This window comes from Elgaria multicarinata, chromosome 1, assembly GCF_023053635.1.
Source record: "Elgaria multicarinata webbii isolate HBS135686 ecotype San Diego chromosome 1, rElgMul1.1.pri, whole genome shotgun sequence".
NCBI classification, from domain to species: Eukaryota; Metazoa; Chordata; class Lepidosauria; order Squamata; family Anguidae; genus Elgaria; species Elgaria multicarinata.
Genome location: NC_086171.1, coordinates 48,307,861 through 48,326,330, shown reverse-complemented (window position 1 = coordinate 48,326,330; position 18,470 = coordinate 48,307,861).

Here is an 18,470-nt window from a genome sequence, read left to right as displayed (position 1 = left end):
GTCTTAGGCCCTTAAGTGCTTTGTAATGATCCTTTAAACCATCTTCTCTAACTTAGTGCTCTCCAGATGTGTTGGACTACAACTTCCAGAATTCCCAGCCACAACTTCCAGCCAACCACTGTGCACTAGGTTGGAAGGCTGTTGGAAGAATACGGTAGTGTGTGATTTTGCTTATTTTTAAAATTGTGAATATTAGCAAAAAAGAACAAAAGAAAAAATACATTGTGAAAAAGAAAAACAGAGAAACGTTACATATATAGGAATATCATCATTTTCTATCAGATATGCCGTTCATTTTAAAAAAGGGGGGGAGTTATGCAGACCATATATCCATGTATTTATCCACTCGCAAGTTGCACATAGATAACACCTATTCAAATATTGATAGCGTTGTTAAGTCCTCAGTCCATTGCGTTATGGGAGGTGAGCATTTTTCCTTCCAAAGTGATAGTAGAAGTCTTTTAGCTGTCTTAAGGGCTCTGAAAATCCATTTGCACTGACCATGTGTTAACTTCCAAGAAGTTGTTTTAAAGTGAAGCTTGAACAGTGTAGATGTGCAGAATATTTTGAAACTGAAAAGGTTCAGAACTTCAGTTTTAACAGCAATTCATTTCCTCCACACTAAACTGGCAGGGCAGCCCCTCCGCCAGCGGGATGATGGATAGCCCTGTTTGACCAATCCCTGTGGTGAGAAGGCAGGCCCCAGGTGCAGCTGCGCCTTTAGGCAGGGAGGGGGAAGGGGATGGAGGTGGCCAATCAGAGCACGAGAGGGGGCTGGGCTGTGCCACATGCAAATTTTGGAGGTGGGATTCACTATGCATGAGTCACGTTTGCATTATTCATGTGGCCCTCTGTGGTGAGGGGACTGAGGGTCAGAAAAGCAGGAATGGAGCAGGACTATTAGTGCCTATGGCGACCTGGGCTTTATATGAGTTAACTTAAGGTACCTGTCTGCGCTTTGCATCCTTTGTAAGGGATTAGAGGTTCCAATCACATTTACTTAGGAGTGAGTCCATCTGAAATCAATGGGACTTACTTCCAAGTAAACACAGAGGCTTGCATTGTTAGTGTCATGCAATGTAATTACTAGTTACTGTAGTGCAATTAACTAATCTATTTTCCTATATAGAGGAGGGGATAGTTAGGATGCTCTCTATAAAGTTTAGTAACAGCTTTTGGGTGGCAAGCTATGTTTAACCAGTAGTTGTCTGGAAATTTAAAATATTCATATTTTTGTACTACAGGGTTTCTAATTATATTTTATTCCAGGCCATAATTTGTTTGGGGACACATGATGCAGCAAACATGCTGAAGTTAAGCAGGTCTGGGAAGGTTCAGTATTTGGATGAAAGACTGCCCAACTGGCTTGGATCCACATTTAGTCATACTTAGAGTAGTCACATTGAAACCAATGGGACTTAAACTAGCCATTACTACTAATAGAATTTTTCTTACTTGATATTTGGAAAATAGTTTGTGTAAGTTTTATCATGCCACCTCTCTTTTGTTCCAATTCATCTATCATACTATCCACCAAATATTGCAAAAAGTCTTCCATTACCTCAAAATTATTTTTAGTGGAGGAAGGAAAGTTAGCATGGGTTGGCATGGGCACCACTGCGATTTCTGCAAGAAACTAAGCCTTAGGAGAAGCATTTCAACCTTTAGGCATGAAAAAAAAAATGCAAAAGCTGGAAAACCAACAAGTAATTCACAGGCCCTAGCTGGACCAGGCTATATCCCGGGGTGATACCCGGGATCGTCCCTGTGCATCCAGGGGATCCCAGGATCAGGCAGGGATCAATCCTCCCTGGATATAGGGAGTAATGAAGGAGCTAGCGGAAGAACTCTCAGAACCTTTGTCTATTATCTTTGCAAAATCATGGAAGACGGGTGAGGTGCCGGACGACTGGAGGAGGGCTAACGTTGTCCCTATCTTCAAAAAGGGCAAAAAGGAGGAACCTGGGAACTACAGACCAGTCAGCCTGACATCCATCCCTGGGAAAATTCTGGAGCAGATTATAAAGAAGTCAATCTGTAAACACCTTGAAATCAATGCAGTGATTACTAGAAGCCAACATGGATTTGTCAGGAACAAATCCTGTCAGACTAATTTGATCTCATTTTTTGATAGGATAACCTCCCTTGTGGACTGTGGGAATGCTGTGGATGTCATATATCTTGACTTCAGCAAAGCTTTTGACAAAGTACCACATGACATTCTGATTAACAAACTAGCTAAAAGTGGGCTAGATGGAACAACTATTAGGTGGATCCACAGTTGGCTACAGAATCGGACTCAAAGAGTACTTATCAATGGAACCTTCTCAAACTGGGGAGAGGCAACGAGTGGGGTGCCGCAGGGCTCAGTCCTGGGCCCAGTGCTCTTCAACATTTTTATTAATGATTTGGACGAGGAGGTGCAGGGAACGCTGATCAAATTTGCAGATGACACCAAATTGGGTGGGATAGCTAATACCCTGGAAGACAGAAACAAACTTCAAAGTGATCTTGATAGGCTGGAGTGCTGGGCTGAAAACAACAGAATGAAATTTAATAGGGATAAATGCCAAGTTCTACATTTAGGGAATAGAAACCAAATGCACAGTTACAAGATGGGGGACACTTGGCTCAGCAATACTACAAATGAGAAAGATCTTGGAATTGTTGTAGATCACAAGCTGAATATGAGCCAACAGTGCGATATGGCTGCAAGAAAGGCAAATGCTATTTTGGGCTGCATTAATAGAAGTATAGCTTCCAAATCACGTGAGGTACTGGTTCCTCTCTATTCGGCCCTGGTTAGGCCTCATCTAGAGTATTGCGTCCAGTTCTGGGCTCCACAATTCAAGAAGGACGCAGACAAGCTGGAGCGTGTTCAGAAGAGGGCAACGAGGATGATCAGAGGTCTAGAAACAAAGCCCTATGAAGAGAGACTGAAAGAACTGGGCATGTTTAGCCTGGAGAAGAGAAGATTGAGGGGAGACATGATAGCACTCTTCAAATACTTAAAAGGTTGTCACACAGAGGAGGGCCAGGATCTCTTCTCGATTCTCCCAGAGTGCAGGACACGGAATAACGGGCTCAAGTTAAAGGAAGCCAGATTCCGGCTGGACATCAGGAAAAACTTCCTGACTGTTAGAGCAGTGCGACAGTGGAATCAGCTACCTAGGGAGGTTGTGGGCTCTCCCACACTAGAGGCATTCAAGAGGCAGCTGGACAACCATCTGTCAGGGATGCTTTAGGGTGGATTCCTGCATTGAGCAGGGGGTTGGACTCGATGGCCTTGTAGGCCCCTTCCAACTCTGCTATTCTATGATTCTATGATTCCCTGGCCCCGGGATATAGCCCTACCTTTTGGCCCTGCTTTTTTCTGTGGTCCCGGGCTGAGCCCGAGACTGTGGAATATGTGGCCCGTTTCTGCGGGTTTACCCGGCTCCACGCGATTACTTGCGCAGAGCCGGGAGCCGCGCCCATTAGGGCTAGGTAGGGGGGAGCAGGGAAATGAAGTTAATTTTTTTTAAAAAAAAACTTACCTTTGCGCATGAGCATTCGTGCACTCTGTTCCTTTAAAAAAAAGTGGCGGGCACAATGCCTCCTCCGGAGGTCACCGTGCCTGACGTGTAAACAAGGGCAACATCCTGCGATACTTGCACCACGGGATCTCCCCTCCTCCGTCGCGGACTTACCGGTAGGTCTAGCTAAGGCCACAATCAAGGGAAAGGGGTGGGGCCATTTGGGGAACCCTGGAGGGATGGATTGGAACCTCAGGTGAGTCAGATTTGTCCCACGGGCCTCAGGTTCAATACCCCTGCTATAGGATTTGCCTGCAAACATGAAAAGTAAAATCACAGACCTAAAGGAGACTTGAATCTGTTTCAGATGTTGCTGATGTATGTACTCTCAGAAGTCAGACTTTGAATAATGATAACACTCTTTCTTCACAGTGACGATGCATCTTTGATTATTTTCCCCCACCCCTCTCTTATCTGTCTCTACTGAAAAGGTGAACAAGGATGTGATGTGCTCTGATCCTCAGCTGGCTTTACTTGGGAGTAAACCCCTATTGATTTCTATGGAACATGATTCTGTATACCTGCCTGCAATTAGGATTGTGCCTAGAATTTTTTTGTAACACCCCTTTTGCCTTGAAGAGACACTGCCAGACAGCTTTCCCCCAACCCGGCACTCTCCATCTGGATTGGACTACCATGATGGCTGGGATGATGGCAGCTGTAGTCCAACTCAGATGGAAGTCACCAAGCTGAGGAAGGCAGAATATTAGGTTTTGATGGGCCCAGTGGTCTGACTCGGTATAAGATAGCTTCATATGTCTGGATGCTGAGATAGGGAAAGATATTATGCAAGCATTCAAAGGACAATTCCCTGTGACAAACGTTACAATATCCAGCTACTTGAACAGTGCATTTCTTTGCTGCCATTGCTGTGTATGTTCATAACGCTGTTGAAGTTGGCATAAACCCCTATATTCTGATGTAGCTCAACAGTACCCCCTAGAGGATCTGGTAAATGGGCACCAGGCCAGGATGTCTGAAGAGGCTTATCTCATCTCTTCCTTCCACAATACACACCCCAAACTTAAGCTCTTTTGCACAATGGTTTGTGCAGATAGAACCAGCTAATATTTTTTAATAATTCAAGTGTAGGTCCTTATGAAGGTGGATCCAGTCACTAAGTAATTAAGTAACTAAGTAGACTACTGACTTCAGAAATGGAGGGTACCACTCTATTGGACAAACTAACTTCCAGTCTTTGCTAAGAGGCTAATTTTGACTGAATGCAGAAATGACCTGGGCGGTTGACAGGATTGCTCCCGAGCGCCCTCTCCTGAGTAGAGCTCGTACAGCTCTGTGGTATACCCCAGAGCTGAGAGCGATGAAACAAAATAGGAGACAGCTTGAGGGCAGGTGGAGACGAACTCCTAGTGGATGCAATCAAATATTGGTAAGTGCCTATAGTAAGGCATATTCAGGGGCACTGAGGGCAGCAAAAAACCAACACTTTGCTGCCACTATTAAATCTTCAATTTGCTGCCCAGCGGAGCTTTTTAGAATTGTCCGGGGGCTATTACATGGTACCAAGGACATGGTAGAATCATCTGAGGCCTGCTGTAATGAATTTGCTAGGCACTTCCAGAACAAAATCTTTTGCATCCGCCAGGACTTAGACTCCAGTGTTATAGCAGGTGAATCTAGTGAGATGTCCAGAGTACAGTCTTGTCCTGTAATCTTGGATGAGTTTCAGTTGGTACAGCTCGAGGATGTTGACAAGGTGCTTGGACAGGTCCGCGCAACCACCTCTGTACTGGATCCTTGCCCCTCTTGGCTAATAAAAGCTAGTAGGGATGGAACAGCCGGCTGGGCCAAGGAGGTGATTAATGCCTCTCTACAAGAGGGAGTGGTCCCAGACCATCTGAAAGAGGCGGTAGTGAGACCACTCCTGAAGAAAACGTCCTTGGACCCGGAAAATCTTAGTAACTACAGGCTGGTAGCAAATGTTCCATTCCTGGGCAAGGTCCTTGAGCAGGTGGTGGCGGGCCAGCTCCAGACACTCTTGGATGAGACTGATTATCTGGATCCATTTCAGTCGGGTTTCAGGCCTGGCTTTGGCACGGAAACAGCCTTGGTCGCCCTGTATGATGACCTATGTCAGGAGAAAGACAGGGGGAGTGTGACTCTGTTGATTCTCCTTGATCTCTCAGCGGCTTTCGATACCATCGACCATGGGATCCTTCTGGAACGTCTGGCTGAGTTGGGAGTGAGGGGCACTGCATCGCAGTGGTTCCGCTCCTACTTGGCAGGTCGGCTCCAGAAGGTGGTGCTTGGGGGACATTGCTCGGCCCCGTGGACTCTCAAGTATGGGGTTCCGCAGGGGTCGGTCTTGTCCCCCATGCTGTTTAACATGTACATGAAACCGTTGGGTGCGGTCATCTGGAGTTTTGGAGTGCGCTGTCATCAGTACACTGACGACACGCAGCTCTACTGCTCCTTTTCATCCTCAACAGGTGTGGCTGTGGATGTGCTGAACGGGTGCTTGTCTGCGACAATGGACTGGATGAGGGCTAATAAACTGAAACTCAATCCAGACAAGACTGAGATGCTGCTGGTGGGTGGTTCCTCTGATCGGATGGGGGGCGTTCAACCGGTTCTGGATGGGGTTGCACTCCCCCTGAAGGAGCAGGTTCGTAGCTTGGGGGTTCTCCTAGAACCATCTTTGTCACTTGAGGCTCAGGTGGCCTCGGTGGCATGGAGTGCTTTCTACCAACTTCGGTTGGTGGCCCAGCTACGCCACTATCTGGACAGGGATAACCTAGCTTCAGTTGTCCATACTTTGGTAACTTCCAAATTAGATTACTGCAATGCACTCTACATGGGGCAGCCTTTGAAGACGGTCCAGAAGCTGCAGCTTGTGCAAAATGCGGTGGCCAGATTGATAGCTGGAACAGGGAGGTTTGAGCATAAAACACCGATTCTGGACTGCTTGCATTGGCTGCCTATATGTTTCCGAGCCCAATTCAAGGTGCTGGTTTTAACCTATAAAGCCCTACATGGCTTGGGACCACAATACCTGAGGGAACACCTCTCCCGACATGAACCTACCCATACACTGCGCCCAACATCTAAGGTCCTACTCCGAGTGCCTACTCCGAGGGAAGCTCGGAGGATGGCAACAAGGGAGAGGGCCTTTTCGGTAGTGGCCCCCCGACTGTGGAATGATCTTCCCGATGAGGCTCGCCTGGCACCAACATTGTTATCTTTTCGGCGCCAGGTCAAGACTTTTTTCTTCTCCCAGGCATTTTAACAGCATTTAACAATGTTAAGTTTGTTTTTAATGGACCCCAGAATTATTGTTTTTAAATGGATACTGTTGTTTTTATACTGTTTTTAAATTTCTTGTATACTTTTAATGTTTGCTATTTTTAATTGTTGTAAACTGCCCAGAGAGCTTCGGCTGTGGGGCGGTATATAAATGTAACAAAATAAATAAATAAATAAATATTTGGAGATTTGGCTGCATTGTTTTAAACCCTTCTTCATCTGAAGGACCATCACAGGTTCTCTTTGTAGGAAGAGTTTCGAAGGGCATCACATCCAGGAGAGATGTATAGCTGTAGTTGCTGGGTGGAGAAAACATCAAAGAAAGGAGGTACTGGATATAAGTGATCCATCCAATAATGTATTGATTATGATAAAATTGAGATAAAAGAACAAGAAGGATGGAGAGCAGATCATCCAGAAACTGAAATATTTATGCACCCCCTATATATTCCAAAGAAGAGCTTTTAAAAAATGATACTGTACTGGATCCAAATTTATGCTATATCATCTGCATTGATGGAACTGGACTTACCTGCCCCCCTTTCTATGGCAGACCCTCCAGCTCCCTGCAAATACTACACAGAGAGTCAGGAGGCCCTGCTGAATAGGGTGGTGTGTGTGTGTGTGTGTGTGGGGAGAGGGGATCCCCAAAATTCCCCACTTTCTGCGAGTGGTGCTCACCTACCCGTGGAAGGTCCTTTCCTCTCACAGACTGCAGATGCTGGATTCCCCCCCCCCCAAAAAAAAAATAGAATTGAGGAAGTGGAGGATTCTGAGAAAGTAACTAGCATCAATTTTCTTGTACAAACAGGCTGCAAGGCACGATCCATTTACCCCAGAGTAATCCCATTAAAGTTAAAATGGCTCCATACTAAGTGGTTGATGGATTGCAGCCACAGATAGGAAATGGAGTAAGCCATATGGTTTAAAATGTAGGCTGCTCCTCTATTTAAAATTCCAGAATTAAAGCCAGTAATGTTATTGCAGAGGCTGGTTCTCAATACGGCCTCCTGCCCGAGTTTGAAATGTAATTTAAAAAAGGGGGGATGTCAGTAAAGAGATTTATTGTTTAATTTGGATATTAGCTGGTAGGTACCAAAGGAGGCCTACCTGGATTTGCCACCTGGAGCTTGGCAAAGAAGCAGCAGTTGTAATCCAGGAGGAGAAGGAAGTGAAGTTTCTGCCAAGAGCAGGACACACCTGGCCACTTTCCGAACAGGCTGCCAGAACAGCACGTTAAACACCCCGTTTTCCTTCACGGCCATTGACCAGACACAGGTAACTCTTTGCAATGCATCTAAAGAACGGTCTAAGCGGCTCAGATGCTTGCAAGATAAAGCGGTGGGATTGCTTTGGGGGCACTGAAAAGATAATTCTTCAGGCTGTAAAGGGATCTTTTGAGAATGTCTTTTAATAATGTAAGAATGAGAGGTAGGGTTTCCTCCGGAATGACAGATGGGATGAATCGAACCAAGGAACAATGGCGCTATTGACACACCATTGCTACTTGATAACCCTTTGAGCCTCTCCTGGGATTTTCTTCGACCTGACACCGGGGTATGCCCCAGATGGGGATGCTCTACTCTTGGGGGATGTGTTGGGTGGGAGAGATTCATTAGAGAGGATTGATTCGATGGGTGGCTGAATTACATACCTTTCCAAAATCTGTCAGATAGTTACAGATTTATCATAGGGGGATAAAAAACAAACAGCTTGTCTAATAATGTCCCAGTCTTAGGAAACATTGTTTCAAACAACATTAGACTATCATCCAGAAAATACCAGTTTCTACATTTAGGTAATAATGCATTTGCATTTTTCCTCATTTTCCCACATTCTAGACTCCCAAGTTCCAGAATTCTTTCCAAGTTGTATGGTTGAATCACAAAAAACAAAAGACAGCTGGTGTTTCACTAGCCAGAAATATAGTGTTAAAGGATCTGTTGCAATATAATGAAAAAAGAGGGTCATGCTACCAAGTGGACTTATAGGGACAGTTGAAGAGTATAGATTTATATGTCAATGTGGCTCTTTATTTGGCTGAATGTTTCAGGCAGGATAATAGCTACACTAAATCGAGGGAGAATCCAGCCTTCTCCACTTCAATTCATCATTGGAGAAACCAATAATAATAATAATAATAATAATAATAATAATAATAATAATAATAATAATAATTTCTTCTTCTTCTTCTTCTTCTTCTTCTTCTTCTTCTTCTTCTTCTTCTGATTTAAAGGCAGTTCAAGACCAAAAAGCCCCATAAGCTTTAAAGGGAGATTCTGTGATATACATTTTGCTCTCAGTCAGAGTTTTTAATTCATGCAAACCAATAGCAAGCCAGCATTGCTAATCACTTATTGGTAGAATCTACTCAGAGTTATCTGGATAATCCTGAGCAGCTGGGACTAAAATGGTGGGTGAAGATGGGCAACAAAATGGCGGCTAGCTGGAAATTTACTTTCTAGCCAATTGGAATATATGTAAGCGTTCCCAACCTTAGAGGGGGAAAAAGGTTTTTGGGGAGCAGGGGGCGGGGGAGGCTAACCTCCCCAAAGTAGTTATTTGACTGTAGCAGCTGCTGTCCTTGAGAACAAGGCATGCAGAGTAGATAATGTGATACCTTTTATTGCATTAGTATCATGTTTGTAATTGTTAGTGAATTATCAGAAAATGTTGCTTTATTTAATTATAGACTTTTTCTGATGTGGCTGTAAAAAGCATTGAGCATGGTTTTACCTTGGGAAAGCAGCATACAAATAAACTGATGATGATTGTTGCAGGATTGCATAGCTTAGCTGTTACACAGAACAATTCAGCAAGAAAAGCCAGATGACATTAGATTGTTAAAGCATTTATACCCCACTCTTCATCCAGAAAGGCTCCTGGTGTGTGTTACAAACAATAAAAACAAAACATTCCCCGGGGGTGTTTATATAACACTTTGTTGGAAGGGGATCATCTCTATCACCTAGTGCTGGCGGCCATTCAGTGTCAAGCCTGCCTCTGCCCCCTGCCCTGCATTCCCACGCTTACCCAGGCTATGCCCACTGGATAATCCGGAGCAAAGGTAGAAGAAGTGGCAGTAAACTGTAAGTTTGAAAACACACCGTTTTGGGTGGGAAATCCTAATGTGGCTGCAAGTTGGTGGCTGCATAATTTCAACAATGCAGTGTCACAGCGCAGACACTACAGGGTCAAACAGAGCATGCAGACACTCCTCCGGTCAACAGGTTTAAATCCTGCACTGGCATATTTTAACAAGACATGGGATATCTTAGTCACATTGCTGTACAGTTGCTTTCCCCAACCCGGCACTCTCCAGATAGGTTGGACTACAATGCCCATCACCCCAAGCCATGATGGGCATGATTGTCCAACACATCTGGGGGGCACCAGATTGGGGAAGGTGACTATAAAATAAAGAGTCATGTAATTTCTTTTATTTATTTATTTATTTATTAATTAATTATTACATTTATATCCCACCTTTTTCCCTCCAAGGAACCCAGGGAGGCATACATAATCCTCCTCCTCTCCATTTCTATCATCACAACAACAACCCTGTGAGGTGGATTGGGCTGAGAGTCTGTGACTGGCCCAAAGTCACCCAGTGGGTTTCCATGGCTGAGTGGGGACTAGAACTGGGATCTCCCGACTCCCAGTCCAACACCTTAGCCACTAAACCACACTGGCTCTTTTTCTATTGCCTATAAACCTGATTAGGCCCATTAATTTGGGAATAAATCCACCTCAGTGCATGGACACAGACTGACCGCACTGCTCCTCACAGTTGAAATGGAATATAAAATTGTACTAATGACTTGAGGCCGGAGATTCAGAGTATTTTGAAGATGACTTGTTAGGCAGCTGCAGCGACCATCATGTTCCATGTAACCTTTTCTCCCTCTAAAATGCTATTATTATGTTAGCACAGCTCTTAAAAACAGGTCTCAGCAGCTGACATACACTGTCCATTTTTAACAGAATGAAGTGTGTTGAACTATCTTTGACTGAGCACTTATGGCAAAATTATGAGCTCTTATGGCTTCTTCCACGCAGCGTTTATGCTGCTCTCCGGAAACCACTTTGGCCCAGTGAAAATATCCCCTCTCTTTGATTCATAATCTTTTAGAAGATGAGAATCTAACTACATTAACTCCTAAAGAGTAGTGCTATAAAATTTCAACATTATTCTGGCTTTTAGCTGCTAGAGCATCCATCACTGGGTTTTTTGCTTTGTCTCTCAAGACACAGCACAAGTGAGTGGTTTGAAAAATTTGATTTTCAAAAAAAAAAAAAAAAAGAAGCAGCTCATTTGAAACAAATGCTTACGCTTTGTTATTTTGCGAAACTCTAAATAACACAGCTCAGGAATAAGTATAGTCAAAAAATCATAATGTACAACCATAGACATTAATACTGCAAATAGGTTGTTTTTAGAATATATAGGTGAGGTTCATATTATAATAGTGTGTTTAAAACAGAAGAAAATGGTACCCTATGCCCTGATCAGCAAGCGGTTTTGCTTGGGGGCTTCTTTGACAAGTGGACCAACCCGCCTCCTTCATTGGAAAAAAAATCCTGCTGCCAAGTATTCTAGTAGCAGATTCTGCTCATCCACACCTTTGTTTTCACTATGGGATCAATAAATGGAGGTGAAGCAAAAGGTATGGTTTGGAGTGGTGGATTTGGCCAATGGGCTGCAAGTTGCTGACTGCCTACCTCAAGTGTGTTAAAAGTGTTATATGTTTTATAAGAAGGTGGGTGGAATAAACCAGATACTTATTGTTACGAAGGTAGGAAGGTGCCTTATAACCCAGCCAGATTATTTGTCCTTTTGGTCATTACTGTCCATATTTTCTGTTCTGACTGGGAGTGGCTGTCCAGGCACAAATCTTCCCCACCTTCTGTTACCTGACCCTTTTAACCAGACATGCCAGGGTCTACAGTGGTTTTTTTAAAGCAAATTTCCCTACTGTACAAATGCCCCCCCTCTCTCAGACACACACATCCTCACCAAACACATTATTTATCTTTCATGACTGGACAGATTATCACCAACACTAGTAGCACCTTAAACTTAAAGACAGATTGACAGGGCCATGGGGATACCCAGGATGGACGACAGACCAAGAGAAGGACACCATTGATTGTCATCTACAGCCCCCAATTGAAACCACTACAATGGATCTTCAGTGAACTCCAACCCATCCTCAGCACAGACACTTCTCTCTCACAAGCCTTGGGAGGCAGGCCAGTCCTGGCCTACGGACAACCTCCCAACCTGAAGCAGAGGCTAATCAGCAACATTACACAGGACAGAGACACAGAGGGACCAGACCATGCAATAGTCCCAAGTGACTGTGCCCCCATATCTGTTCAGGAAACACTGTCACAAGACCTAGCAACATCAGTCACACCATCAATTGCTCTTTCACCTGAATCCTTATATAATCTGTGTTACATGCCATACCTGACTTTGTGTATTGTTAAGTTCTTAATAAACACACACTCATAACATGTGTCTTATTTTTTTGCACCTCCACATTATCAGATTCCCAACTGCACATTTTGTGTCCAACTGCACACTAAAAAAAACCCTGAGGGTCTGAACGTTTTATAAACAAAAGTGTGTCATGGTGCTGAGCAGTAGAGGCTGGTGGCTCTGATGTCAGTGGGGAGGTGAATCTGCTCTGGGTTTCTATGAGAACCAGTTAGAGCTCTAAAGGAGATATCTAAGGTGGACCTTTGGAGCCCTGACTGGTTCTGACTGGAACCCAGAGCAGATTCACCACCTCACTGACATCAGAGTCACCAACCTCTACTGCCCCTGTGATCCCTTCCCCAAAATGTTCTTTCCTTCCGTTTAGCCTTTGCAAGCACAATGACATCATTTAAGTATCCGAACAACTGTTTGTAGCCAGTTCTGTGCAAATGAGTTCCCTTTTCAGCTGCAGTGACCTAGTGCGGCCTGAATTGTGCATTCATGTTGAAGAAAGGTCAAATATTCTGTTATGGGCTGTGTGGGTGGCTGCTAGCCCTGTATTGTGGCTTACTACATTTCTTTCCAGACAGGCACTATGATATTGAGGGCACATAATGCAAACCAGCAAGGGGGCTGCACGCTGATCAAACAATGGCCTGGTTCAGAAGACACTTTAAACCACGGCTTTAATCATGGTTAAAGCTGTGGTTTAAAGTGTCTTCTGAATCATGCCAATATGAAACTGAAAATCAACAGCCAATAACTGAGTGCTAAAGCAGGTGTGTTGTTGAAAATGGCACTAAAGGCACAATCCTATGCATGTTTAGGTAGAAAAAAAGCCCTATAATACCCACCATCCCCCAGTCCACATTGTAGAATGTTTTTCATGCATAGGATTGCACCCTAAAATGCCCAACAGGTTGGATCCAGGTCTTCATCATCAGAGAAAATCTGAATCCAAAAGCAAGCAAGTCCAAAATAGTTCAGTTCCATGTGCAGAGTACAAGTAAGTGGATAATTTCTGGTTGCTTTTCCCAATCCCAATCAACCCCTCCCAAAGTAGCTTTTCCTTTCCCCCCCTGTTGTTTTAAATAAAAGGCCATTGAAGTACTTTTACAGATGATGACATGTAATACATCGTTTGGCCCTGAGGGTGCATGTAACAAATTAATAATCAGGTCATTCATTGGTGCACAATACTATTAATGAAAATATTTATGCTGCCATCTGTACACACTTACTTGGCAGTAAGTCCCATTAAATGCATCAGATTGTTCTCATAGTTATCTCTGATAAAACATAACTGCTCAGGCTGCAATCCTATACACACTTCTCTGTGAATGAGGCCCATTGAATGCAGTGGGATTTAATTCTTAGTAAATATGCATAGAATTGTGATGTCAGATACTTATCTTTTATGATGTTCCTGAATGAGAGTTGTTTTGGTCTCCCAGCCTAAACAGGAAGTATTTATTTATTTATTTATTTATTACATTTTTATACCGCCCAATAGCCGAAGCTCTCTGGGCGGTTCACAAAAATTAAAACCATCATAAAACAACCAACAAGTTAAAAACACAAATACAAAATACAATATAAAAAGCACAACCAGGATAAAACCACGCAGCAAAATTGATATAAGGTTAAAATATAGAGTTAAAACAGTATAATTTAAATTTAAGTTAAAATTAAGTGTTAAAATACTGAGTGAATAAAAAGGTCTTCAGCTGGCGACGAAAGGAGTACAGTGTAGGCGCCAGGCGGACCTCTCTGGAGAGCTCATTCCACAACCGGGGTGCCACAGCGGAGAAAGCCCTCCTCCTAGTAGCCCCTGCCTCACTTCCTTTGGCAGGGGCTCACGGAGAAGGGCCCCTGTAGATGATCTTAAGGTCCGGGTAGGTACATATGGGAGGAGGCGTTCCTTCAAATAACCTGGCCCCAAACCGTTTAGGGCTTTAAATGTCAATACCAGCACTTTGAATTGGGCCGGGACCTGGACTGGCAGCCAATGAAGTTGTAAAAGGACTGGCATAATATGATCTTGCCAGCCAGTCCCTGTTAGTAAACGGGCTGCCCTGTTTTGCACCAGCTGAAGCTTCCGGACCGTTTTCAAAGGCAGCCCCACGTATAACGCATTGCAGTAATCCAAACGAGAGGTTATCAGAGCATGGATAACTGTAGCTAGGCTATCTCTGTCCAGATAAGGGCGCAGTTGGTATATCAGCCTAAGCTGATAAAAGGTGCTCTTTGCCACTGAGTTCACCTGTCCCTCAAATGACAGTTCTGGATCGAAGAGCACCCCCAAACTCCAGACCCGATCCTTTAGGGAGAGTGCAACCCCGTCCAGGACAGGGCAAACATCACGTCACCGGACAGATGAACCACCCGCTAACAGTACCTCCATCTTGTCTGGATTGAGTCTCAGTTTGTTAGCCCTCATCCAGTCCATTACCGTGACCAGGCACTGGTTCAGAACAGTCACTGCCTCACCTGGGTTTGATGAAAAGGAAAGGTAGAGCTGGGTATCATCCGCATATTGATGACACCTCAGTCCACATCTCCGGATAACCTCCCCCAGCGGCTTCATGTATATGTTAAACAGCATAGGGGATAAAATAGAGCCCTGCGGAACCCCATGGCTTAGGAGCCACGGCACAGAGCAATAATCCCCCAGCACCACCTTCTGGAATCGGCCATCCAAGTAGGAGCGGAACCACTGCAACGCAGTACCTCCAACTCCCAGCTCAGACAACCTATCCAGAAGGATACCATGGTCGATGGTATCAAAGGCCGCTGAGAGGTCCAGGAGAACCAACAGGGTCGCACTCCCCCTGTCTCTCTCCCGACAGAGGTCATCCTACAGGGCGACCAAGGCAGTTTCCGTTCCAAAGCCAGGCCTGAAACCCGATTGAAATGGATCTAGATAATCCGTTTCTTCCAAGAGTGCCTGGAGTTGTCCTGCAACCACCCGCTCAAGCACCTTGCCCAGGAAAGGGATATTAGCCACCGGCCTGTAGTTGTTAACATCCTCCGGGTCCAGATTAGGCTTCTTCAGGAGTGGTCTAATTACCGCCTCTTTTAAAGAGGCCGGCACCACTCCCTCTCTCAAGGAGGCATTTACAGCCTCCTGGACCCAGCCGGCGATCCCCTCCTTATTTGATGTAATGAGCCACGAGGGGCAAGGGTCAAGCACACAGGTGGTCGACCGGACTTGGCCAAGCACCTTGTCCACATCCTCGGGCCTCTATAACTGAAACTCATCCAATAAAACTGAGCCGGACGGCGCTCTGAACGCCTCTACTAGTGGTGCTGCATTAAGTGTGGTGTCCAATTCATGACGAATCTGAGCGACTTTATCTTCAAAGTGCCGTGCAAACTCGTCACAGCATGCTACCGAGGGTTCAACTATCTCACGCCCTGGCCCAGAGTGTAACAGGCCACGAACCACTCGGAAAATGTAGGGGAAATTGTTATCCCTCTCTTTGGCACACTTTCAGTATTGGCATACCATGCTGAGATGTGCTAGAACACAGGATAACACTTTTAAGATAAAGCCTTGCTAAGTAACATCTTGGTACTTGCCGGCCAATGCCTTGGAAGGTACTGACGTAAGGGCCACAGAATACAATACAGTATTGAAATCAGTATGCTATGATCACGTATTTCCTTAACCCTTATATGGTATATTCATGCTGAACACACACTAACCAACACCTCCTGTGCACCCCCTGTGCACGAGGTAATCATGCATTTAACATGCTGTACTTAACATCCAATCATAGCTTGTATACAAGAAATGTAACCACTTAGTTCTTAATAAAAACCAAGACGGGGCCGCCTGTTTGGGATGCCTCCCCTTCATGCAGTTGGACTCCTTGCCAGTTATTTACTACATCTGGTGACCCCGACGTGATCGGATCCAGGAAACCCCCTGCTCATCGGCTGGAATAGCCTTGGTACCACTCAGCGTTCCTACGCTCCCTTGTCGTGAGTATGGGGGGGGGGAATTGTCAGCTCCACAGAAGCTTCATGCACAAGAGCTACATAAAATTTTAAAAGAGCAAGGTTGTACAACTGTATCCCTCAGTCATGTAAGTGACCTAGTAAATGAAATAGGGTTGCAATGCCCTTGGTATCCCAAGGCAGGGACACTTCAGCTCACAGATTGGGTGGAAATAGGTACACACCTATACACTGAACCACGAGCTCCCATACAGCACTTGTTGCTGTGGCAGCGATGCAAAGATGCGCTGGAGAAGGTAGGAACCGAGGCATCCTCCAGCTCATTATCTTTTATCGCTCCCATTTCTCAAACATCACTCCCATATCCCCAGTTAGTGCCTCCTGCATCAGCTTCACAGCTGAGAGGAGAAGAAGCAAATAGTGAAGTGTTGCCAAAACTTAGCAAAGTCCGTGAGGCTTTTGAAGAGGAAAAGAGGAAAGGAACATTAACCTCGGATGAGCTGTTTGAAGGTCTTAACAACTTTCCTTCAGCTTATCCTATAACCTCACATCAAAATGACCAAGGACAAGTAGTTGTCAATTGGACATCATTGCCTTATTCAGTACTTAGAGAATTGAATAAAGCTATTCAAGAGACAGGCATACGCTCTACTTATGCCCAAGGCATGGTGGAGAGTATTGGCAATGGATACACTATGCTTCCTCAGGATTGGAAAGATTTATTTCGCATGATCCTAAGTCCAGCCCAATATGTAGTTTGGGACAGTGAATACAGAAAAGAGTCGCTCCATATAGCCCTTAGCACTAATGGAGTGATAACAGCAGAGCAATTGTATGGCAGTGGACAATTTGCAGTGATAGAGGCTCAGGCGCAACTGCCTATGCCTACCTTTCAGGCCATTAACCGCTGCATCATAAAAGCATTTCAAAGGGTGCCAGTGTCTGGAAAACCCTCAAAATCCTTTACTATCACACACCAAGGACCTAGTGAGCCTTACCATCAAAGGAAGCCTTACAGAGACAAATTGACAATGAAGAGCTATTAATTGGCTCAGACCTTACTGCAAGCTCACAACTGATGAACTTTCACCTTTGTTTGCCGCCCTAAAACAAGGCAAACACCCAGCTGATAAAATTTCTTTAACCACTAATCAATTGCAAGTTTTGTCTTTAGTCAATGAACGTTTAAAAGCAATTTGGGTAGATCGCCAGGTGTTAGATCAACCTTGTCAAGTTCTTATACTTACAGGGTTAAGTCAACCATATGCAGTTATTACACAGACACGCATTGAAACCTGTGACACTCAGTTCAGGAGTAGATCTTGCAACACTAAGACCTGCAATCGTTACACACACATACTTGAATGGCTGTATCTCAGTCATAGCCCTAGCTGTACCATCTCTACAAAACCAATTATGTATGCCAATCTGATTATTAAAGCTCGAGAGCGCACAAGAGCACTTTTAGCCCAAGATCCAGAAACTCTGACAGTTCCCATGCCTCTTCAGATGTGGGAACGATCAGTGTCATTTTCTGAAGAATTGCAAGCTGCCCTAGCAGGCTTTGTAGGACAAGTTACATATCATATTCCTGCTGACCCTCGACTGCAATGTTTAAGTCAATTGTCTGTTAAAATCAAGCCTTTACAAAATGACTTCCCTATTAAGGAAGCCCTTACTGTTTACACTGATGGAAGCCCAAAGAGAGGAGTAGTGGCCTGGAAACAGGAAGATCAGTGGAGAACCATGTTCACACTGCCCCAGAAATCACCTCAAAGAGCTGAACTAGCTGCAGTTATTTTGGCCTTCCGCACATTTCCTCAAGCACTAAACCTAATAACAGACAGTTTATATGTTAACAATGTAGTACGTGGTCTTCCAGGAAGTTATGTAACCCCAGTCATAGATAAGAACCTTTTAGGTCTCTTTCTAACCTTGCAGACTCTGTTGGCTCATCGCACCAATGAATATTTTATTGCTCACATCCGTAGTCATCAACCCTTCCCTGGGGAGATCTCCATTGGTAATCAAGTGGCTGATCAATCCCTTCGAGCTCTAGCTGTGCAAAAACTGACTCCATGGGATAGCCATGCGTTTCATCATCAAAATGCTAAAGCTTTAGCAAAACAGTTTCAGCTGCCATTAGATCAGGCACGCGCCATTATCCAATCATGCCCACAGTG